Here is a 24,381-nt window from a genome sequence, read left to right as displayed (position 1 = left end):
TCAACTGTATTAAAAATTCAAATAGTAGCACATAGCCACGGCTAGGATAAAAGTTCACAGTATACTGAGGAAGGGTCCCTCACAGAGCAAAAATTTTCCCAGGCTTCCACAGCACAGGAAGGTGAGTGAGCTGCAAGGGCAGGGAAGGCCCAGTCCTGGAGACTGATCAAATATTTTCCAAGGATCAGCATTTAAACATTGATTCTTTTCCTCCCTCTCTCACTCCCTTGACTATTTGTCTCTCTGTACTTACTCTTTTCCACCTCTTTCTCTAGCTTAAATAAGAGGGAGAGGCAGAGTAGGCTGAACTTTTTAAGACCAAGTAATCAGCATTTTCTTTTCTGCAGTATCCATTTGCTCACCAGCACCTGGAGTCTCCTGGAGCGTCCAGCTGAGCAAGGTCCCACAGCACCACCTGGATCCCTGTCCCAGGCAGTCTTCCCCTAGTCAGTGGGTGAGCCTTCAGGTTGACCCATCTCTGTTTCCAGGTCAACTGACAAATGCCCCTCCTCCTTCCAGAAGTTAATTTAAAACATAAGATCTGACTCTGAGGATTTGATCATAAACACAGCTGAGAACAGAGGCAGGTCTCAAGAGAAACCAGTCTTGGTGCAAAACCTCAGAATCAATGGCAATGCCTCAAGGTCAGGTCAGAGCTGAGCCTTCTCTTGTCAGCTTCGCACTAAGAGAGTGTTCGGGTTGTGATCAAGAAGAACCTTAAGCTTTCTTTTAAGACCATTTGAAAATAAATAGAATGCAAGGATTCACCCTCTGGGTGAGTACAGAAGACTGAGCAATGTGGCTGGCAAGTGGGGTTGGAAATGTGGAACAAAGAAATCACAGAGTTTAGGCTTAATATAACATTAATATTGCTACCCCAGTTTTCTTTGGTTGGCATTTTTTGGGTATTCTTGTTCCATTTCTCTATTTTCCACTGTCTTGGTCTGACGCACGTTGAACATATGGTGAAACATCACGAATGCGACATCATTCTTGTCCTATCTACCTGCCAACTAAGCCACATTAAGTAAACTAAGTGCCCCCAAATGCAGCACAGGGTGGAGACCCTGTGATGATGAGTGGACATGAGGGGGTCCCAGAAGATGCCGCTTGAATTATCATGTTTGATCTTTTCCCAGTCAGGTCTTATGAGTGGGAGGATGATGCCAAGTGATAAAGTTTGGGTGTTAAAACTTGATTTACAAAATAAGAGTGGCTAGAGCTTCCCTGGTGGCGCAGTGGTTGAGAGTCCGCCTGCCGATGCAGGGGACGCGGGTTTGCGCCCCGGTCCGTGAAGATCCCACATGCCGCGGAGCGGCTGGGCCCGTGAGCCATGGCCGCTGAGCCTGCGCGTCCGGAGCCTGTGCTCCGCAACGGGAGAGGCCACAACAGTGAAAGGCGCGTGTACCGCAAAATAAATAAATAAATAAATAAATAAGAGTGATTAACTGGAGCTAACTTTTTACCAAGTGTGGCCTGAAGAGACTTATATTCCAAGACTCTTCCCAGGATTAAATTCTCAGTATTTTCAAGTAAATATTTAATAATTAACTGTCAAATGTTAATGGGCAACTCTCATGGTTGGGAGAGTGATTAACAAAGGGAACAGAAACCTACAAGTCTGGTTTTCAAGTGTTGCTTGCTGGGACTGTGACAAAGTTGTTATTAGTAGAGCCAAGGAGTCAAGTGTATGGGCTTTGGAGTCAGACAGACATGGGAGATAATCTCAGGTCTACCAATTACTAGGCATGTTAGTGAACCTCCATAAGCATTAGTTTCCTCACCCTCAGGGTGGGGAAAATAATTCTACTTCACAGAAATTTTAGGATCACATGAGAAAATGTACATGGTCTACTTTAAAATGGAAACCTCTATTCATCTGGGTATATCATTTGAGAGAATGAGGAGTCAGGCTTTGAAGTGAAGGGGGTGTTTCGTCATTTATAACAGAGAAGGCTTGCATCCAGAATGTTCTGAGAATCATGAGATGAGCAGATAACCCAGCGGAAGAATGAGCAAAGGAACTAACAGCCACTTTTCGGGGGAAGATGGCTAGGTGGTCAATGAAGATATAGGAGGATGGGTGTTCAACCTCACTGTATTGGGAAATGCAAAGCAAAACAATGGTGGGCCATCATACACACTCATCAGGACAGCTAACATGAGAACTAATATGTGTGCATCCGAAGGCGCATGCAAGAATATTCGTAGCATCATTGTTAAAATGACCATAATCGGGAATTGCTTCAGATGCTAACAATAGAGTGGATAAGAGGATTTTTTAATGTAATGAAATGTTATATAGCAATGAACATGAATGAATTACAGCTACATACAGAAAGATGGATGAATCTCAAAAGTGATAACTGAGCAAAAGAAGCTAGACACAGACAAACACATACGTGAGATTCCATGTGTGTGAAATTGACAAACTGCAGAATAAAACCCGACTTTGGAGATGCGTATTTGGTGATGGACAATCAAAAAGAACAGGGAAGTGATTACCTTAAATGTCAGGGTGGAGGCTACTTTTGATGGGGAATGAGGGTGTAATGAGAAAGAGCGATGGCTACATGAGTGTTGGCTTTGTGATAATTCTCTTGGATGTATATTTATGTTTGATAAACTTTTTCTGTGTATGTCATATTTCACAATAAAAAGGCTAAGAAAAAGAAAATGCATGTAAAACCCTTAGCACAGTGTAAGTTGTCATTAAATAAGGTAGTTGTTGGTTTTGTTGAGTAAGTTCTCATTAAATAAGGTAGTTGTTGGTTTTGTTGATATTAATTTAGAAATGTGTCATTGGAACTGAAAAACTAGATGAAGCATTTCAAGCTGACAACTTTCTTTCTAGGTATAAAACCTAAGAGTGAGACAGAATGTACCTGATCCAAGAGTGAATTGGGAGACACAGCTAGGGAGAGGTCTTTTCTCTCTGGTGTTAAACAAGCCAGAAGACTGCAGGCAAGTGCTATGCCTTGCGAGGCCATGATGAGCAGAGCCTAGGAGAACTACCTCGCCTTGGTAGTCAAGAATTTCTGAAGATAAGGACAGCTGTGGCATTTTATCAAACCTCCCCTGGTAATTCTAACCTGTAGCTAGGGATGAGGAACCTGCACTAGTGTTGAAGTGGATGATGGCAGCTGCTGCCAGAGGAGCACCTGCAGTTACCAAGAGAACAGAAGATACCCCAGAGGTGGAGCAGAAGGTCCTTCAGCAGACCCCATGATCCAGGGATTTTGTGTAGCAGGCTGAGATGAATAATGGTGGGAGTGGTTGGTCTCCAACTCTGTCTCCTCTGGGTGAGTTTCTCTTAAGGCAGCAGAGCTTCCATGTTCATGAGTAGTTCCTTTTGTCCCCTTCAATGCTTAATCCTGGAATTAGTTTTTCAGAGAATGGCACTGACATCAATTGGCTCAACGTCATTTTGGATAAAGCCCATATACTGGATGCACTACCACCAGTTGTTGAGAATAGGATTTTCAGACCTCCCGAGAAATTTCAACTTTTTAACTATGTAAGAAAGAAAAGTTACAAGCTGTTTCACTGGTATAACAATAACCAAAAATGCCAGCTTATACATTGATGATTCTTTACCAAGACACATGTGCCTCTAGAGATAAAAGACATGGAATAAATGAATTAAGAGAAACTAATCTTACCTGGGGGATGTGGCCCAGCAAGAATTCCAAGGACACCAGGGCAGGGCAGATATATCTCTTCTTGTGCCGTGAGTACAGCCTTTGTATAAGGCAATACAATTCAATGCTGATGCAAACACCCAGAGTTAGCATCAGACTCCACAGGTCCCCAACAAGACTGTCCCCCTTTGAGATGCCAGCCACAAGTTCAGGGATTCCCAGGCCACCTGTACTTCTGACCAAATGGCTACAAGTCCAGGACATCCCCATGAGTCCCCTTAGTTTCAACAATTCACTGGAATGACTCACAGAACTTTGGAAAGTACTATCCTTATAAACACGGTTTTATTACAAAGGATTCAAATCAGGACCAGACAAAAGAAAACATACATGGGGCAAGATCTGGAAGTGTTATGAACACAAAGCTTCCATGCCCTTTCCCCATGGAATCAGAGTTCATCACCCTCCCAGCACGTTAATGTGTTCACCAACCAGGAAGCTTCACCAAGCTTCAATGACCAGAGTATTTATTGGGATTTTTTTATGTAGCCATGATTGGTGGAGTCCTTGGCCACATAATTGAACTCAATCTCCAGCTCTTCTCCCCTCCCTGGAGGTCAGACTGGCTCAAAACCTCAACCCTCTAATTACACCGCTGGTCTTTCTGGTAACCAACCTCCATTCTGAGTTATCTTGTTAGGATAAACTGGGGTGTGATCCCAGAGGCTCATGAATAACAAAGACACTCTTATTACTCAGGAAATTCCTAGGATTTAGTCTCCCTCCCAGGAACCAAAGATAAAGGCCAGGCAAACTCTTTATTATGAATAACAAACTTCATACTCTGGGACACCATGCTGTAGAAGGGGAAAAACAGGTTGGTGACATCCCAAAGACTGAGCTTTTGTCTAAGAGCCATACGTAAGAGAATATTTAAACCAGTCCTGATATCCAATGGGACTTTAAACAGACCAAATGCTCAAATTCAAAATGTTCCATTGAAATCAAAATACTGTTAACTGGCAAGTCTAAAGCGTCTCACCACCCCACAGATGGTGGGCTCCTGAGGAGGATCAAAGCAGTTTGGAGGCTATGGAACAGATTAGCACCAACCAAACTTATCCAAAAGATGATATAAATCTGAATAACAGTGTAGTAATTTGGGACTAGGAATATTTTGATTAGGTGATTCAAAATCATTGTACCAACTTTTTGGTGAATGCTTCCACCTGCAAAGCAAGGCCAACATTCAGGGCCAAATTAACCAGAGAATGGTGCTTAGTGACTATGGAGTCAGAACAGTGGCAAAACCCCATAACCCCGTACATTCTCATTTTTCCCCCTTTTTCTTGCACTCCAGGTGTACTATCACCCTTCTATTTTCATAATAGAATGCTTTCCTTAGATGTATTGTACTTGTAATATTGGTTTATATGTAGCCTTACTCACATCATACTGTAATTTCTTGAGGATACATCAAAGGTCATCTAGGTTGACCTTTGTAGATTAACAAGTTTCCCTCAGTACATATTTACCATCAGACCTGGGGGTTTGTCTCATACTTGTATCCACTTTTAAATTGACTATGACTAGCCAATTCCAGAGCAGTAAATTTCTAAACTTACCCAAGAATTTGACCTGTACACCTTTATACACTATGAGAGAACTCAGTCCGTGATCGTGATTAAAAGGTGCCATTTAGAGGGCTCCGGGGGAAGATGGTGGAAGAGTAAGACGCGGAGATCACCTTCCTCCCCACAGATACACCAGAAATACATCTACACGTGGAACAACTCCTACAGAACACCTACTGAACGCTGGCAGAAGACCTCACACCTCCCAAAAGGCAAGAAACTCCCCACGTACCTGGGTAGGGCAACATAAAAAAAAAGAAAAAACAAGGGCTTCCCTGGTGGCGCAGTGGTTGAGAGTCCGCCCGCCAATGCAGGGGATACGGGTTCGTGCCCCGGTCTGGGAAGATCCCACATGCCGCGGAGCGGCTGGGCCCGTGAGCCATGGACACTAAGCCTGCGCATCCAGAGCCTGTGCTCCGCAACGGGAGAGGCCACAGCAGTGAGAGGCCCGCGTACCGCAAAAAAAAAAAAAAAAAGAAAGAAAAAACAGAGACAAAAGAATAAGGGCGGCACCTGCACCAGTGGGAGGGAGCTGTGAAGGAGGAAAGGTTTCCACACACTAGGAAGCCCCTTCGTGGGCGGAGACTGCGGGTGGTGGAGGGGGGGAGCTTTGGTGCCGCGGAAGAGAGCGCAGCAACAGGGGTGCGGAGAGCAAAGCAGGTAGATTCACGCACAGAGGATCAGTGCCGAACCGCACTCTCCAGCCCTAGAGGCTTGTCTGCTCACGCGCCGGGGTGGGCAGGGCTGCGAGCGGAGGCTCGGGCTTTGGTCAGAGCGCACGCAGAGGACTGGGGCTGGCAGCGTGAACACAGCCTGAAGGAGTTAGTGCACCACGGCTAGCCGGGAGGGAGTCCGGGAAAAGGTCTGGAGCTGCCGAAGAGGCAAGAGACTTTTTCTTCCCTCTTTGTTTCCTGGTGCACGAGGAGAGGGGATTAAGAGCGCTGCTTAAAGGAGCTCCAGAGATGGGCGTGAGCCGCAGCTAACAGCGCGGACCACAGAGACGGGCATGAGACGCTAAGGCTGCTGCTGTCGCCACCAAGAAGCCTGTGTGCGAGCACAGGTCACTATCCACACCTCCCTTCCAGGGAGCCTGTGCAGTCCACAACTGCCAGGGTCCTGGGATCCAGGGACAACTTCCCCGGGAGAACGCACGGCGAGCCTCAGGCTGGTGCAACGTCACACCGGCCTCTGCCGCCGCAGGCTCGCCTGCACTCCGTGCCCCTCGATCCCCACGCTCTGAGTGAGCCAGAGCCCCCGAATCAGCGGCTCCTTTAACCCTGTCCTGTCTGAGCGAAAAGCAGACGCCCTCCAGCGACCTACACGCAGAGGCGGGGCCAAATCCAAAGCTGAGCCCCTGGGAGCTGTGAGAACAAGGAAGAGAAAGGGAAATCTCTCCCAGCAGCCTCAGAAGCAGGGAATTAAAGCTCCACAATCAACTTGATATACCCTGCATCTGTGGAATACATGAATAGACAGCGAATCATCCCAAATTGAGGAGGTGGACTTTGAGAGCAAGATTTATGATTTTTTCCCCTTTTCCTCTTTTTGTGAGTGTGTATGTGTATGCTTCTGTATGAGATTTTGTCTGTATAGCTTTGCTTCCACCATTTATCCTAAGGTTCTATTGGTCCTTTTTTTTAAAAAATTTTTTTTCTTAATAGTTATTTTTTAATTTAATAACTTTATTATATTTTACTTTATTTTATTTTACTTTATCTTCTTTCTTTCTTTCTTTTTTCCTTCCTTCCCTCCTTCCTTCCTTCCTTCCTCCCTCCATCCCTCCTTTCTTTCTTTATTTCCTTCTTGCCTTCTTTTCTTCTTCCTTCCTTCCTTCCTCCCTTCATTTCTTTCTTTCTTTCTTCCTACTTCTACTAATTCTTTCTCTCTACTTTTTCTACCTTTTATACTGAGCCGTGTGGATGAAAGGCTCTTGGTGCTGCACACAGGACTCAGTGTCATGTCTCTGAAGTGGGAGAGCCAATTTCAGGACACTGGTCAACAAGAGACCTCCAAGCTCCACATAATATCAAACAGCAAAAATCTCCCAGATATCTCCGTCTCAACGCCAGCACCCAGCTTCACTCAACGGCCAGCAAGCTACAATGCTGGACACCCTATGCCAAACAACTAGCAAAACAGGAACACAACCCCACCCATTCGCAGAGAGGCTGCCTAAAATCATAATGAGTCCACAGACACCCCAAAACAAACCACCAGACATGGACCTGCCCACTAGAGATACAAGATCCAGCCACATCCACCAGAACACAGGCACTAGTCCCCTCCACCAGGAAGCCTACACAACCCACTGAACCAACCTTAGCCACTGGAGACAGACACCAAAAGCAACGGGAACTACGAACCTGCAGCCTGCAAAAAGGAGACCCCAAACACAGTAAGATAAGCAAAATGAGAAGACAGAAAAACACATAGCAGACGAAGGAACAAGATAAAAACTCACAAGACCTAACAAATGAAGAGGAAATAGGCAGTCTATCTGAAAAACAATTCAGAATAATAATAGTAAAGATGATCCAAAATCTTGGAAATACAATAGACAAAATGCAAGAAATATTTAACAAGGACGTAGAAGAACTAAAGATGAAACAAACAACAATGAACAACACAATAAATGAAATTAAAAGTACTCTAGATGGGATCAATAGCAGCATAACTGAGGAAGAAGAACAGATAAGTGACCTGGAAGATACAATAGTGGAAATAACTACTGCAGAGCAGAATAAAGAAAAAAGAATGAAAAGAACTGAGGACAGTCTCAGAGACCTCTGGGACAACATTAAATGCACCAACATTCGAATTATAGGGGTTCCAGAAGAAGAAGAGAAACAGAAGGGGACTGAAAATATTTGAAGAGATTATAGTTGAAAACTTCCCTAATATGGGAAAGGAAATAGTTAATCAAGTCCAGGAAGCACAGAGAGTCCCATACAGGAAAAATCCAAGGAGAAATACACCAAGACACATATTAATCAAACCGTCAAAAAATAAATACAAAGAAAGCATATTAAAAGCAGCAAGAGAAAAACAACAAATAACACACAAGGGAATCCCCATAAGGTTAACAGCTGATCTTTCAGCAGAAACTCTGTAAGCCAGAAGGGAGTGGCAGGACATATTTAAAGTGATGAAGGAGAAAAACCTACAACCAAGATTACTCTACCCAGCAAGGATCTCATTCAGATTTGATGGAGAAATTGAAACCTTTACAGACAAGCAAAAGCTGAGAGAGTTCAGCACCACCAAACCAGCTTTACAAAAAATGCTAAACGAACTTCTCTAGGCAAAAAACACAAGAGAAGGAAAAGACCTACAATAACAAACCCAAAACAATTTAGAAAATGGGAATACGAACATACATATCGATAAATACCTTAAATGTAAATGGACTAAATGCTCCCACCAAAAGACACAGATTGGCTGAATGGATACAAAAACAAGACCCATATATATAGCTGTCTACAAGAGACCCATGTCAGACCTAGAGAAACATACAGACTGAAAGTAAGGGGATGGAAAAAGATATTTCATGCAAATGGATACCAAAAGAAAGCTCAAGTAGCAATTCTCATATCAGACAAAATAGACTTTAAAAAAAAGACTATTAAAAGAGATAAAGAAGGACACTACAAAATGATCAAGGGATCAATCCCAGAAGAAGATATAACAATTGTAAATATTTATGCACCCAACATAGGAGCACCTCAATACATAAGGCAAATACTAAGAGCCATAAACAAGGAAATCGACAGTAACACATTCATAATAGGGGACTTTAACACCCTACTTTCACCAATGGACAGATCATCCAAAATGAAAATAAATAAGGAAACACAAGCTTTAAATGATACATTAAACAAGATGCACTTAATTGATATTTATAGGACACTCCATCCAAAAACAACAGAATACACATTTTTCTCAAGTGCTCATGGAACATTCTCCAGGATAGATCATATCTTGGGTCACAAATCAAGTCTTGGTAAATTTAAGAAAATTGAAGTTGTATCAAGTACCTTTTCTGACCACAACGCTATGAGACTAGATATCAATTACAGGAAACGATCTGTAAAAAATAAAAACACATGGAGGCAAAACAATACACTACTTTATAACAAAGTGATCTCTGAAGAAATCAAAGAGGAAATTTAAAAATACCTAGCAAAAATGACAATGGAGACACGATGACCCAAAACCTCTGGGACACAGCAAAAGCAGTTCTAAGAGGGAAGTTTATAGCAATACAAGCCCACCTTTAGAAACAGGAAACATCTTGAATAAACAACCTAACCTTGCCCCTAAAGCCATTAGAGAAAGAAGAACAAAAAAACTCCAAAGTTAGCAGAAGGAAAGAAATCATGAAAATCAGATCAGAAATAAATGAAAAAGAAATGAAGGAAACAATAGCAAAGATCAATAAAACTAAAAGCTGGTTCTTTGAAAAGATAAACAAAATAGATAAACCATTAGCCAGACTCACCAAGAAAAAAAGGGATAAGACTCAAATCAATAGAATTAGAAATGAAAAAGGAGAAGTAACAACTGACACTGCAGAAATACAAAAGATCATGAGAGATTACTACAAGCAACTCTATGCCAATAAAATGGACAACCTGGAAGAAATGGACAAATTCTTAGAAATGCACAACCTGGCAAGACTGAATCAGGAAGAACTAGAAAATATGAACAGACCAATCACAAGCACTGAAATTGAAACTGTTTTTAAAAATCTTCCAACAAAAAAAGCCCAGGACCAGATGGCTTCACAGGGGAATTTTATCAAACATTTAGAGAAGAGCTAACACCTATCCTTCTGAAACTCTTCCAAAATATAACAGAGGGAGGAACACTCCGAAATTCAGAAGGTAGAAGATGTAGAAGACGAGGCCACCGTCACCTTGATACCAAAACCAGACAAGGATGTTACAAAGAAAGAAAACTACAGGCCAATATCACTTATGAACATAGATGCAAAAATCCTCAACAAAGTACTAGCAAACAGAATTCAACAGCACATTAAAAGCATCATACACCATGATCAAGTGGGGTTTATTCCAGGAAAGCAAGGATTCTTCAATATATGCAAATCTATCAATGTGATAAACCATATTAACAAATTGAAGGAGAAAAACCATATGATCATCTCAATAGATGCAGAGAAAGCTTTTGACAAAATTCAACACCCATTTAGGATAAAAACCCTGCAGAAAGTAGGCATAGAGGGAACTTTCCTCAACATAATAAAGGCCATATATGACAAGCCCACAGCAAACATCATCCTCAATGGTGAAAAACTGAAAGCATTTCCACTAAGATCAGGAACAAGACAAGGCTGACCACTCTCAACACTCTTATTCAACATAGTTTTGGAAGTTTTAGCCACAGCAATCAGAGAAGAAAAGGAAATAAAAGGAATCCAAATCGGAAAAGAAGAAGTAAAGCTGTCACTGTTTGCAGATGACATGATACTATATATAGAGAATCCTAATGATGCTATCAGAAAACTACTAGAGCTAATCAATGAATTTGGTAAAGTAGCAGGATACAAAATTAATGCACAGAAATCTCTGGCATTCCTATATACTAATGATGAAAAATCTGAAAGTGAAATCAAGAAAACACTCCCATTTACCATTGCAACAAAAAGAATAAAATATTTAGGAATAAACCTACCTAAGGAGACAAAAGACCTGTATGCAGAAAATTATAAGACACTGATGAAAGAAATTAAAGATGATACAAATAGATGGAGAGATATACCATGTTCTTGGATTGAAAGAATCAACATTTTGAAAATGACTCTACTACCCAAAGCAATCTACAGATTCAATGCAATCCCTATGAAGCTACCAATGGCATTTTTCACAGAACTAGAACAAAAAATTACACAATTTGTATGGAAACACAAAAGACCCCGAATAGCCAAAGCAATCTTGAGAACGAAAAACGGAGCTGGAGGAATCAGGCTCCCTGACTTCAGACTATACTACAAAGCTACAGTAATCAAGACAGTATGGTACGGGCACAAAAACAGAAAGATATATCAATGGAACAGGATACAAAGCCCAGAGATAAACCCACGCACATATGGTCACCTTATCTTTGATAAAGGAGGCAAGAATGTACAGTGGAGAAAGGACAGCCTCTTCAATAAGTGGCGCTGGGAAAACTGGACAGGTACATGTAAAAGTATGAGATTAGATCAATCCCTAACACCATACACAAAAATAAGCTCAAAATGGATTAAAGACCTAAATGTAAGGGCAGAAACTATCAAACTCTTAGAGGAAAACATAGGCAGAACACTCTATGACATAAATCACAGCAAGATCCTTTGTGACTCACCTCCTAGAGAAATGGAAATAAAAACAAAAATAAACAAATGGGACCTAATGAAACTTCAAAGCTTTTGCACGCAAAGGAAACCATAGGGCTTCCCTGGTGGTGCAGTGGTTGAGAGTCCGCCTGCTGATGCAGGGGACACAGGTTCGTGTCCCTGTCCGGGAGGATCCCACATGCTGCGGAGTGGCTGGGCCTGTGAGCCATGGCCGCTGAGCCTGCGCGTCCGGAGACTGTTCTCTGCAACGGGAGAGGCCACAGCAGTGAGAGGCCCGCATACCACAAAAAAAAAAAAAAAAAGGAAACCATAAACAAGACCAAAAGACAACCCTCAGAATGGGAGAAAATATTTGCAAATGAAGCAACTGACAAAGGATTAATTTCCAAAATTTACAAGCATCTCAATAACAAAAAAACAAACAACCCAATCCAAAAATGGGCACAAGACCTAAATAGACATTTCTCCAAAGAAGATATACAGACTGCCAACAAACACATGAAAGAATGCTCAACATCATTAATCATTAGAGAAATGCAAATCAAAACTACAATGAGATATCATCTCACACCAGTCAGAATGACTATCATCAAAAAATCTAGAAACAATAAATGCTGGAGAGGGTGTGGAGAAAAGGGAACACTCTTGCACTGCTGGTGGAAATGTGAGTTGGTACAGCCACTATAGAGAACAGTATGGAGGTTCCTTAAAAAACTACAAATAGAACTACCATATGAGCCAGCAATCCCACTACTGGGCATATACCCTGAAAAAACCATAATTCAAAAAGAGTCATGTACCAAAATGTTCATTGCAGCTCTATTTACAATAGCCCGGAGATGGAAACAACCTAAGTGCCCATCATCGGATGAATGGATAAAGAAGATGTGGCACATATATACAATGGAATATTACTCAGCCATAAAAAGAAACGAAATTGAGCTATTTGTAATGAGGTGGATAGACCTAGAGTCTGTCATACAGAGTGAAGTAAGTCGGAAAGAGAAAGACAAATACTGTATGCTAACACATATGTATGGAATTTAAGAAAAAAAAATGTCATGAAGAACCTAGGGATAAGACAGGAATAAAGGCATGACCTACTAGAGAACGGACTGGAGGATATGGGGAGGGGGAGGGGTGAGCTGTTACAAAACGAGAGAGTGGCATGGACATATATACACTACCAAACGTAAGGTAGATAGCTAGTGGGAAGCAGCCGCATAGCACAGGGAGATCAGCTTGGTGCTTTGTGACCGCCTGGAGGGGTGGGATAGGGAGGGTGGGAGGGAGGGAGACGCAAGAGAGAAGAGATATGGGAACATATGTATATGTATAGCTGATTTACTTTGTTATAAGGCAGAAGCTAACAGACTATTTTAAAGCAATTATATCCCAATAAAGATGTTAAAAAAAAAAAGAATACATTTTGAGTTAATTTTTGTGAAAGGTGTAAAGTCTATTTCTAGTTTCTTTTTTTAAAACATTTGACTGTGCAATTGTTCTAGCACCATTTGATGAAAGATTATACTTTCTCCAATGTGTTGCCTTTGGTCTTCTGTCAAAAGTCAGTTGATCATATTTGTGTGAGTCTGCTTCTGGGCTCTCTATTCTATTCTACTGATATGTTTATCTTTTCTTTCACCAACACCAGGCTGTCTTGATTATGTAGCTTTATAGCATGTCTTGATGTCAGGTAGTATCTGTCCTCCAACTTCGTTCTTCTTCAGCATTGCTTTGGTTATTCTGGGTCTTTTGTGTTTTCATATAAACTTTATTCAAAGTTCTTTTTCTTTATTTTTTTTACTGAAGTATGGCTGATTTGCAGTTTTGTGCTAGTTTCTGGTGTACAACAAGGTGATTCAGTCATACATACATATACATATTCTTTTCATATTCTTTTACATTATGGTGTGTTTTCATATAAACTTTAGAATAATTTTTTCAATATCTACAAAATAGCTTGCTAGGATTTTGATTTGGATTGTGTAGATTCAATACATAAAGTTGGGAAGAATTGACATCTCAAAAAAAAAAAAAAGAAAAAGTTGCCATTCAATCTAGCCAGAGTTTACTTCTTGAGGCATGTGTAACAAATTGCAGGCATTTATTACATGCTTAGTTGCCTAGATGGTATGTCCTAAAGCTAGAGTCTTTTAAAATGTTGTTTTCTTGACATTTGATTGTTCACTTGAAGCCTTTACACATCTTTCATTGGTGGGGTGTGAATAAAGATTGAGGTTACCTCAGATGGGACCGGAACAGTGGTAGTCATTTCAGAGAAGCTCAAGGCAGGGAGGAGAGAAGCTGAAAAATACAATGCTACCTCTGCCTTGGGTGGATGTTTTTGATTTTCCAAAATTATCAAATGAAAAGGCAGCTGTTCCAGAGACTATCAAGCCCTGTGACTGAACATGACATTTAGCTTCAATTAGCACACATTACCTGCCTTTTATGCTTGATATTTCAGAAGCACTCTGAGGATTGCTCATCCTTGGGTCTAAAAGACTAGAGGTGGACACATAGATGCTATCCCAGCTGCATACAACCAACCGCATTTTATCTACCATCCACAACATGTATGGTTTAGTCAAGATTCTGTCATAGAGCAGCTTTTCAGAAGAAGAAAAAATTGTTTTTGTCAGCTGTCCAATGGAGCAGACTGGGTGTTCCTTCTGTTTTCTCTCTTGGGAGTGGTCCTGAGTCCTCACATGTCCCATGACAAACGTGTCTCAGAGAACAAGTTGTGCTGTGAGCCAGGGAGCATCACTGGAAACTCTACCAGAAATTAGTGTGGGCCTCAGTTAACCCAGCACCAATGCCGCATGCGTAGGTTCCCCTGCACTGGCAGCTGCAAACTTCCTGAGGCTCACAAACTCAGCATGTCAAAAACAAGAACCATGACCCACCTCTCCAAACTCCTTCTCTCTGTGCTTCCTGTCCCAGTCACTGGAACCACCATCCATCTGGAAACATGGAGATCTTTCTTGACTGGTTCCTCCCCTCACTCCCAAAGCAAACTTTCAACAAGTTCAGCCATTGGCCCTCTGACTTTTCTCAAATCTATCCACTTCGCTCCATCTCAACCTCAACACCCTAGTCCAAGCAACACCCATCTCTCTTCTGAAGGACTCTGACACCTTCCCAACTGGTCAGCCACATCCACTGCCCCTCTACCCACTGTCTACCCTAGTCCATGGTAACTTTTCAAAACACAATTCTATTGCTGCCCTTATGAAAGCTCTTCAACAATTTCCCACTGATCTCAGGACAGAGATCAGTATCCAGGTTTGTGGTGGTCTGGCCTCTGCCTGTGACTCCTCATCTCAGGCCATAAAACATCCTCCAAATCTTGACAAACCAGCCCTGCTGGCTTTCCTCTCATCCATGCTCCCTCTCCCCACAAGACATTTGTACCTGCTGTTCCCTCTGTCTGCAATGGAACCATCCCAACACCATTCCCCTTTTATTATTGTGGTAAAATATACATAACATAAAATTTACCATTTTAACTAATTTAAATATACACTTCAGTAGCATTAAGCACTTTCACATTGTTGTGCAAAAATATGGAACACTTCACAAATTTGTGTGTCATCCTTGCACAGGGGCCATGCTAATTGTATTTTTCCAATTTTAGTCTATGTGCTGCTGAAGTGAGCACCTTCTCCCTTCTGACTATAAAGTCTGACTCATCTTCCATTTATTCAGGGAAGCCTTTCAAGACCAGGTCCATCACAATCATACATTCCCCTTGAATGCACAGCACCCAGTATGAGTTATATCAGCCGTCCCCAACCTTTTTGGCACTAGGGACCGGTTTCGTGGAAGACAATTTTTCCACGGGCTGGGGTGAGAGATGGGTCATGTGGTAATGTGAGCGATGGGGAGCGATGGGGAGCGGCAGATAAAGCTTCACTCACTCGCCTGCCGCTCACCTCCTGCTGTGCGGCCAGGTTCCTAACAGGCCGAGGACTGGGGATTGGGGACCCCTGAGTTATATGCTTGTTTCATTGGTGTCTGTTCTGTCTCACTAGACTATGAGCTCCTTGAGGGCAGCACTCAGGGCATAGAGGAATGTTAGGTACACAGTGGGAGCTCAGTGCATCCTAGTTAAATGAATAAACACAGAAATGCAATTCTACCTTCAGTGGAAAACATCTTTGACTTTATTATAGAAAATTATGAAGTTCTGCATTGCCTTGAACTCCATTCCAGAGCAGAATCTTGACTTCACTTTTGAAAAACTAAAATCAATAATGAGGGATTTTTTTTTATCCTTTTCTCAAATAGAAGAATTATTAATGCAGACTTTATCTCTCATAAAAGAGGAAACACCTGATGGTCTTTATTTCTTATATTCATTGAATATATATATTTATTTTTCTATTAAAAATGTTTTTTCATTTTCTGTGATATTTGTTTTTTAAATTTTTAATGGAGTATAGTTGATTGACAATGTTGTGTTAGTTTCTGCTGTACAGAAAAGTGAAGCAGTTATACATATACATATATCCACTCCTTTTTAGATTTTTTTCCCAATGTAGGTCATTACAGAGTACTGAGTAGAGTTCCCTGCACTGTACTGTAGGTCCTTATTAGTTTCCTATTTTATATAGAGTAGTGTATATATGTCAATCCCAATCTCCCAGTTTATCCCCCCCCCCCTTCTCCCCTGGTAAACATAAGTTTGTTTCTTTACATCAGTGACTCTATTTCTGTTTTGTAAATAAGTTCATTTGTACCATTTTTTTTAGATTCCACATACAAGCGATATCATGTGATAGTCTTTAAATAGTAGGTTTTCCTTCGATTCTATGCATCACGGTTTCACAACTATTGACACTCAGACCTCTGAAGCAGTTTGTAATTTCCAAAAACTAACGTAAAGTAGAGCCTATTTTGCCTAAGCCTGCAAGATACCCAGCAAGATGCTGCCCCACCACATCTGTAAAGAAGTCCCCACCTCTCATTGGGGCTGATAGTGGGTTCTGAAGATGGCTTTCCCTGGAACCTGAGGTATGTCTGCAGCCACCAAGTTCATGGAGAACTTGTCACACCCAACTCCAAGAAGGCCTGCTATGGGCCAGACTGGGTAGGTCTGAGATTTCATGAGACCAAGGATGCCAACACTGAGTTATAGCAAAGACAGCTGACATTCACGTGACCCTTCACACTTTATGGGTTATTCATAACACCAAGAGCTCTTAGGAAGCAACATCAACAACAGCGTTCTCATTTTACAGACGAGAGGAAAACACTTAGAAGTCAAGCAGCTGGTCCAACATCCCTTAGCCAGGAGCCAGGCCAGATTTAGCACATGGTTTTGGTGCCTAAACCCTTGCTTTTGTTACTCCACTTTGTGCAATATGTCATTAACTACTGCATTTTTTAAAGGCAACTTCTATTCCCACAGCACCCTAGAAATGGTATCAATAAAGTTCTTCTGGTCACTTTGCACCATGGGTGAAGCCATGGAAAGTAAAAAGAAATGTGGCCTGTGATTATAAGGCCCTTTAATGTGCTTGACCATTTACCTTACCACTTGATCGCATACTCTGTGGTTATTCATTAAGTGTGTTCTGGTCCCCTGGCTGATCAAAAGTCTGGAGGTATCACACGATGATCAAGACTGCTTGGTAACACACAGAACTTTAAAAGCCCTGGGTCCATGAGCTATCCCCAGGCTCTGTCTCCACTGTAGAGTGTGTCTTCGTGCAGACACAGTCTTGAAGCTGGTTCCTGTCCTGGCATTCTGCAAAGTTTCACTTAATCTTTTGGAAAAACTAGAATGCCCTCTGTCTCTAAGCATAGCTTCTGGTAGGCTGAGTCCATTAAGTTTCCTATAAATCCTGCTTGTTCCCACCCTCTTCACAGAGAACATGGTGAAAAACACACTAATCTCTTGGATCAAAGTGAGAACAAATGCGTGATGCTCCCACTGCAGGATGAGAGCGTGCTTGGATAACCCTGTGGGCTCTTGGCTGGGGAGGTGATGAAAGGGAGAGAGGTGCCTGTCACGAGGTCACGGACCAAAACCTTCTGACACCTGTCCCCTTGCCACCATACTTGGCCCTGCTGAGCCCAAGATTCCAGTAACCAAAAATATCCCTCTGTCTGCATGTCCCATCTCCCCGTTAGGTTTTCCTTTTTCATATCTATGAATTTGCCTTTCATCACCTCTGCCACATGGTCCCCTGAGCTCCGTATGACCCTTACCTCCTCTCCCCTTGGCCACAGCTCATTTCTTTTCATGTTAACCATCAAAAATTCAACAGGAGCAGAATGTAGGTAACTTAGCTTTATTCACTCAGCAGTGCATGCACACATCCCCCAAACTTTTATTACCTACCTCCATCTTAGGATTTCTTTTTTAAACAAAGCTGCTTTGTTTAAAAAAGAAATCTTCCCAGGCTTCCTTCATCTCTTACTTCAGTGGTCTCACCTTCCAATTAAAAGACTTCAAACAGTTCGGGGACAGAGGGAAAGGGTTTTATGTTGTTTTCATGATTCTTTAAAATCAACATCATCTTCATCATTGTCATCATCACCGTTATTATTGTTATCATTTAGTATTGATTTTCACTCTGATCCTTACTTACAAAATCCTCTCTCCTAACATAAAAACATTCTACTTTTGTATTACTTGAAATTAATGGTTCTGTTGTTGAATTTTAACTGTCAGCTTAAGAATAGTTTCCACTGGTGTCTGCATTTTACCGTCCATACATGCTCATTTTTCCCCTCAGGTGTGTGTTATTTTTTTAACATAAGGGCTTCACACAAGGAAACTGTGTATAAAAGGCATCAAGAACATATCTGTGGTCAGAGATAACAACTCAGAGGCATAGGAAGACCCTGGTTATTCACGTAGCTATTCCTGTCCTTTAACTTTTCTTACTTTTTCAGAGAAAATTGATGCCCTGAGAAAACCACTAGTGGTTTTGGAGAACTACTGATTTTTTTGAGGGGAAAATCTTGCATTTCCATAACCAGGTGCTTACTTACCAGCACTTATAAACAAACCATTTTACTCTTAAAATTATTCATGACAATGTATCTTGAAGAGCTCATTTAACAAACTTACTATGGAAACCATGGACTGAATGGAAAGGCTACAAAGCAGAAATGGAGAAGAACAGCATACTGATTTGAAAGCACATTAGCAGCTTTCTCTCTGCTAATACTGAAAGGGCCGATCTGAAAAAGAAACCTTTGGGCTGCAAAGCATGGCATTGTGTTGGGAATTAAATTTCTCTTAGCGCACAGAGTATTAAGCAAAACGGATTGCTGTAAGTGTCTATGTGTGGTCATTCAGCGTGTGTAGGAGAATTTGTGTCTGGTAGGAACAACAACAGTCATTACAAAAGTTGAACGTGCCTGGCGAGCACAGGCAGCCAGCTGGGGAGGCAGCCGTGGTGATGGCGACACCAACCTAACCAGACATTCATCGTTGGGTGAGTACCAACCTGACTTCTTGGTGCTTCAAAAGCATAAACAGGAATCACTATATTGTACATCTGTATATTATATAATATTGTACATCAACTATACTTCAATTTTAAAATATGATATTAAAAAAAGCATAGGGCTTCCCTGGTGGCGCAGTGGTTGAGAGTCCGCCTGCCGATGCAGGGGACACGGGTTCGTGCCCCGGTCTGGGAAGATCCCACATGCCGCGGAGCGGCTGGGCCCGTGAGCCATGGCCGCTGAGCCTGCGCGTCCGGAGCCTGTGCTCCGCAACGGGAGAGGCCACAACAGTGAGAGGCCCGCGTACCACAAAAAAAAAAAAAAAAAAAAGCATAAACAAGATGATTTATAGGGACTTGAAATCTAGTTTAGAAAAACAAAATTAGTGGAATGAGACCAACATGGAACTGGTTAGATGCTAAGAGCTGTTCCTAGAGTAGGGGCAGTTTCCTTATTCTTCTGTCACTTTGTTCACTGCCACTTTGACAAGAGACGTCCTCAGTCTTTGTACCTTGGATTGCTACTATGGAAAAATTCCCCAGAGAGTAACTTTATTATGATTCTCTCATTCTTACTCAGTAATTTGTTCCAACATTACCCACCATAGTTATAGAAAACCTATTCTGAATACGCAGAGACTATATTCATTTTGGGTCCCAAAGTAGAAAGGGACAACTTTCTAGCTAATTAATTTTACTTGCATTTTTGTTTTCAGGCCTACATATTTATTTTAAGTAATGCCTTATACACAGCACTCAAAACTGGTTTTTCAGATTAGAGTATACGATATAAAGAACCTCAGACATTTCAATCACTTATAATCATGAAGTATTCTACTGAAACATAACCACTGACCCTGAGCACAGATATTATCTACTGCTGTGTAACAAATTACTCCAAAATTTACTGACTTAAAACAGCAATAAACATTTACTATCTTTTACAGTTTTTGTGAGGCAAGAACTTAGGGTGGTCCTGGATCCATGTCTCTCACAAGGTCATAGTAGGTAAGGGCTGCCAGGATCTGATAGCTTGGTGAGCTGGAAGATCTACATGCATACTAGCCTATCCACACGGCTGGCAGCCAGTACTGGTTGTTGATACCAAGCCTCAGGTCTCTACCATGTGTGCTTCTCCACAAGGCTGGTTGAATATCTCCATGACGTGGTGGCAGGTTTCCCACAGACCAAATGTGATGTGAGAGGTGGAGATTATATCCCGTTTATGACCCAGTCTCAGTAGTCAAATAACATCACTTCTATTCATTAGAAGTGAGTCACTAAGTCCAGCCAGCATTCAAGGGGAAGGGAATTAAGCTCTACATTTTTTTTTTTTTTTTTTTTGCGGTACGCAGGCCTCTCACTGTTGTGGCCTCTCCCATTGCGGAGCACAGGCTCCAGACACGCAGGCTCAGCGGCCATGGCTCACGGGCCCAGCCGCTCCGCGGCATGTGGGATCTTCCCGGACCGGGGCACGAACCCGTGTCCCCTGCATCGGCAGGCGGACTCTCAACCACTGCGCCACCAGGGAAGCCCAAGCTCTACATTTTGAAGGGATGGGTGTCATAATTTGCAGAAGTGTTTTAAAACCATCAGTGGTTATAGATAAATGTAAATTATTTTAAAGCTTTATAGCTTATTTTGAGATATAATTTATGTAAATAAAATTCATAAATCTTAAGTGTAGAGCTGAGTAGTTTTACATGAGTATATACCTGTGTAACCACCACCTAGATCAAAATATATAACATTTTTGTTGTGTATAATGTATAATATTTTTCAGCTCCTTAGAAAGTTTCATCATGTGAATTACACTGAATTTTCTATGTACACAACCACCATCTACAAAGACACCTCTAGTTCTTCCTTTCTCATCTTTATAACTTTTCTTTATACTTCTCTTGATTTTTCTCTACTGTCTGGGACCTCCAGTACAATGTTGAATAGATGTAGTGTGTGTGGACATCCTTGTCTTGTTCTCAACTTAGGGGAATATGTTCCGTATTTCACCATATACATCTGTAGGTTGTTTTGTAGATAACTTTTATCAGATCAAGGAAGCTCCATTCCTGATTTGGTTAAGCATTGGCAGTAGACATATAAAGAGAATCACGGTTCATGACTTTACTACCTGCTCATCAGTATTAAACATTAGCCAGAGTATTGCCTTTAGCTGCAAATGTCCCTTATCTAATTTAGAGAAAAATTATACCAGGTCTACACATTAAAAAAAATATTGCCCAGAGCAGTCCTCAATTTCCAAACATACCGATCTTCAAAAATGTATTTGTTTGTCAGTCCTTTGTAAATTGCAAGACTTTTTCACATGTAAGCTTAATTATGTTTGGTGCTTAACTATAAAAGCCAACTACAAAAGTGTATTTAATCTACCTTGTGCCCGAAGTTACAGTCTCAGCTACTGGCAGGGGATGGTGGTGGAGCTCTGAAGAGAAATGGAAGGAGGAAGAGAGGAAGCCCAAGCAGCAGCAGCAGCCACAGCTTGTGGGGAAGGCAGTTCTTGTTGCCACAGTCTCCCCAAGCAACCCCATAGCTGGGTGTGGCTGACACTTGCAAATTAGCATCATGTAAATCAGGGCTCTCTGAACCTCACCATATGTGCTGAAGAATTTTTAAATGTCTCAACACCCAATTCGTATAGCTCTAAAAGCAATAAACTTTAAAATAAGAACACTGGAATAGCACTGACAAAGTGGTCTCCAAATTCATTGTCACATTTACTCCCCACAGCAGGCCTGTGAGGTTAACAGATGAGGACACAGGCTTAGAGACATTCAGTGACTTGCCCAAGATTTCCCAGCCTAGAACATTTGCACCCAGGACCTGATCCAAGACTAGGAGCATGAAGTCTTTTCACTGTATCATGTTGGCAACTGATTGTCTTTTTTTTTAATGTTTTCTTTTAATCCCTGCCACGGGTGTGTTCATGCTTAATGTAACTTTTTCTGATTGTTCATCTTTTACTATTATATAGTTTAGTAGTGGAAGAAATGATTGTGGTCAGTACATGTATGACAATTATGAAGGCCATGGTTTAGATTAACTTGCAGGACATTTTTTATGAGGTTCCCCCTTTTTCTGCTTCAGAGTTGTCCTTGAGCATCAGTCAACGTTTGGTGGTTGCTTCTAGCAAGTCTTTTGCTTCATTAATTTTGGTTGCTAAGTAAGGAGATCCACCTTTATCTGGGTGATTCAAAATCATGATTCTCCTGTGAGCTGCTCTAATCTTGGCCTTGCTGGCAGATGGGCTGACACCCAAAATAAAACTCACTTCTCACCTATTCATTTTCTGTTCAAATCCTCCTTTATAGTAGGATGAAAAGCTAGGAGTTGAAATCTTCTTTGCAGTTTCTGTGATTTCTTGTCCTAGAGGTTTCCAGATCTGAAATGCACAATGACCTGAAAATCCAAGAGCTGCAATATCCAGCCCCACAGCTATCAAACTTCTTGCCAGTCCCCGGTCGCCGTTGGCATCTGACCGCTTGGTGTGGGGTGGGGGGGTTAGACGGCTGGGATGCCACCGCCAAGGGCTTAATGTAACTTTAGATGTTACTTTGATGTAAATTGAAGCAACTATTATAAAAACGGCTATTTTTAGATTCCCAACCTTGGTCACAGTGCATTTAGCCATTTGGTTGAACAAATAGAGAAATTTTCTTCCTCGTCCTCCAGTGTGTGTACCTTTATCACATTTTAAGACTTCTGCTACAAAACATCTATCAATAGAAGACTTGTCAAATAAATTTTGACATCTTAAAAAAAAAAAAAGGAATTCTGCTTCAGGTGACAAGGTATAAAAGTGGGACAAAGCTGATAAAGGAATAGTTCTGTAATTTGGCAAGTACCCTAAATATTACCCACCAGAAGACTAATAATAATAATGAAAGTCATTCAGCATCATCATTTCATTATGTCAGCACATCCATTTCCCACCGCCGTGTGCAAGGTCCTGCCTTGAGCATTCTTAGAGCCATGACTAAGTAAAACTTCAGCAAGCAAGTCTCAATTTACTAATACTTCCTAATGCAGATGTTGGGATCATATTTGCTTTTCAAATGGAAAAACACAAAACACACACAAGGACACTGTAGGATATACACATTTTGGACATCATATTGATTTTTACAGTAGGAGGTGTTCTGCAAGGCTGCTTTTGATACCAGATATGCAGGCATTGGTGAGCAGGTGAGGGCTGTCTCCGATCTCCATCTAGAGAGAAAGTCCCATTTATCATGTGACATTCACATGCACCAGAGGGGAATGGCATTAGGGCACAGAGAGGCCTGGTGATCCCACCTCTAAGTGACGCAACTGTAGATCCATCCAAAGGGCTGATCAAAGAGCAGCTGGCTGGGCTGGATGTGTGCCAGGGTAGCTATGACTTACAGATCCAGCAAGGACAACGAAGGGACTCTCAATGTTTAAATAATAAATGACAGCCTCGAGGGGAGACAGACTCACTTTTCTCAAGGTTTTCTATTTGAACAAGATGACCTCAGCATCAAGTATGAAAGGGCATCTTTCCAAAGGCTGTTAATATTAGTCTCGCTTGCTATGTAAACAATAACAGAAGGCATCAAAGCCAGAATGCCATTACTCCTTGGCTTGTGAACATTCAAGTAGAGCTGATTGCTCTGTTTTTATTACTATTGTTATTAAATCATTGATTGGATCATCCCATGGAACATGAAAGTTTACATCAAGATTGATTTTTCCAAAAGTAAAGCTGCAACAGTATTTGAGTGTGGCTTTTACCTCCTTAATTTTCTGAAGTTCTCTTAAGTGAGAAAGCCAGTGATCTAAATAGTTGGTAGGCAGGATTTAGAAGGCTTTTTCAGGTCTCTAGTTAGCATGAAATCTTTTTTTAAATTACTGCTCCTCTAGACATTTATTTTGAAGTGCCCTGCCATGGCTTTGATGACTGCCAGTCTAGGTTTCAAACCTCTCCCCTGCCTACCATGCGATTAGGAGTACATCACTTCCTGCAGATAAAAGGATGACAAGAACCCCTGGCTCCACTGGGAGAATCAGAGGATAGACACTGGAGAGAACTTGGTCTTTTCTGGAGGTCACCTGAGAAAAGTAAGGTGTTCTGTCATCCTTCCCTGATAGGTGATTTCTTAAGCTAATTACTCTCTCCTTTAAATGTAGTCTCTACAAGATATCACAGGAAATGAATTTTTGGCTCTCTCTCACTGAGCTGCTTTTCAAGTGCTTTCTAATGAAATTCACATTGTTTACCCCAATTTCATCTATTCATAGTT

The 24,381-nt window shown here is 41.5% G+C and overlaps 1 pseudogene across 1 annotated transcript; it reads right to left on the bottom strand.

Annotated features, from left to right (window-relative positions):
• Positions 1 to 22,223: 22,223 nt before the first annotated feature.
• On the bottom strand, positions 22,224 to 22,748 carry LOC309824176 (dnaJ homolog subfamily C member 15-like; annotated as a pseudogene). Its single transcript has one exon. The product of its transcript is annotated as a dnaJ homolog subfamily C member 15-like (transcript).
• Between the last annotated feature and the right edge of the window lie 1,633 nt (positions 22,749 to 24,381).

The sequence above is a fragment of the Grampus griseus genome (assembly GCF_964374135.1).
Source record: "Grampus griseus genome assembly, chromosome: 6".
NCBI lineage: Eukaryota > Metazoa > Chordata > Mammalia > Artiodactyla > Delphinidae > Grampus > Grampus griseus.
This window is presented reverse-complemented; position numbering and strand designations above follow the sequence as displayed.